Source organism: Molothrus ater, unplaced genomic scaffold (assembly GCF_012460135.2).
Source record: "Molothrus ater isolate BHLD 08-10-18 breed brown headed cowbird unplaced genomic scaffold, BPBGC_Mater_1.1 matUn_MA127, whole genome shotgun sequence".
In the NCBI taxonomy this organism is placed as follows: Eukaryota; Metazoa; Chordata; class Aves; order Passeriformes; family Icteridae; genus Molothrus; species Molothrus ater.
The window spans coordinates 105,496-106,995 of record NW_023416578.1 but is presented as its reverse complement, the minus strand read 5'-3'; positions in this window follow the sequence as shown (position 1 = coordinate 106,995).

Sequence of the window (1,500 nt, the reverse complement as noted above, 5' to 3'; positions counted from 1 at the left end):
AGTGAGGAAGCCAAACTGTTTATTAATGGAAGGTGAAGCAAAGGGATGAGCTGGGAGGGAAGAAAGGGGATGGGCAGGGTCTGAGGGCTGGAGGGAGGGAGCTGTCAACAGGGAGGGAGAAGGCAGGAGCTATGGGAGCTTCCCACGGCTCAGTTGTGCCAGTCATCAGCTGAGCCTGGAACTCCACCTGATCACCTCTGGTCTCCAGGTGGTCTCACCTTCCAAGGGATTGGAGGTCTTAAAGAGATACTGGTTCTTCTGAGCCAGCAGATGAAAGTTCTGCAGCTCTTCCCTCAAACATCACCTGAACAAATGTGCTTATGCAGGAGGGGCTGTTGTCTTCACTCAGGGCTCGAAGGGCTGGAAGAGAGAGGAACAGAGCCACAGTCAGAACCTGGATGTGCAGGAATCCAAGGAGACCTTCCTGCCAGAGCCATCCCACCCAGCTCTTGCCATGGCCGCAAGAGAGGAGTGGCCAAGGGGATCAGCTGCAAGGTGCTGGCCATGAATCCCCCTGCCTGCATCCCTGAAATCTCTGTGTGCTCTGCCCACGCCACCCCTGGTCCACACAAGGAGCAAAGCCCACTGCAGCCGGGGCAGGGATTGCAGCTCCCTGCCCAGGCATTGCAGCTCCCCCAGCCAGCCCCCGCTGACAGCCCACTGCCCTCATCACCCTCACGGAGGGCCTGGAGCTCTTCCTTCTGCCCCATCTGGAGCACCCAGGCAATCCCTGGGAACACAGGCTAACCAAACTAAGGCTGCCCTGGCTGTTATCCAGTTTGCTTTATGGCTTAATGAGGTGAGGAATTCATGGATCTTTAACTTCCTCTGGAAGGCAGGCACATGGATTCAGAGCTATCACACACTAAGTGTATGTTTTTGGGGGTTACTTTAATAATGGTTCTTACTGTGAGGAAATGACACGGGGGCAAATTTTTTCCCAGCCCTTCCCCCAGCTCTTTGGGTCTGCCCCACCAGTTTTCAAAGGGTTCAGATCCACTCTAAATGCTAATGATATCATACAGTGGCTGGTGTTGCTGATAGGCCTGCTACATTTAGCATTCAGAGATAAGGGAAGATTAACCTGGATAACCACACTGACACCTACCCCAGAGACAAGGGATGCTGCTGCCCCAGAGCCTGACCCTGCCCCACAGCCCACCTCAGAAATGAACCACCCAGGCTGGATGAGGGTTCTAATGAAAGAGATGGGCCAGGTGCTGAAGGAGTACATTTCCACAGCTGGTGAAAAGCCATCCCCCTGCCTCAAAGAGGGAGAGTCTGATGGTGCAGCAGTGGAACCCACAGATGTTACAACTGTCCAGGTTCCAGCTGAACTGCAAAGGCAGTCACAGCCAGCAGCAGTCGCCCTGGTGGAAACAAGGAGATCTAAGATGAAATCAGAGCACCCAGATGAGGATATGAAAGGAGGGCCTTCATAACACCCAGGAGAGGCAACAGTTGAGGTCATCACCGAGTCCCTGACGTACGAAAGTCTCC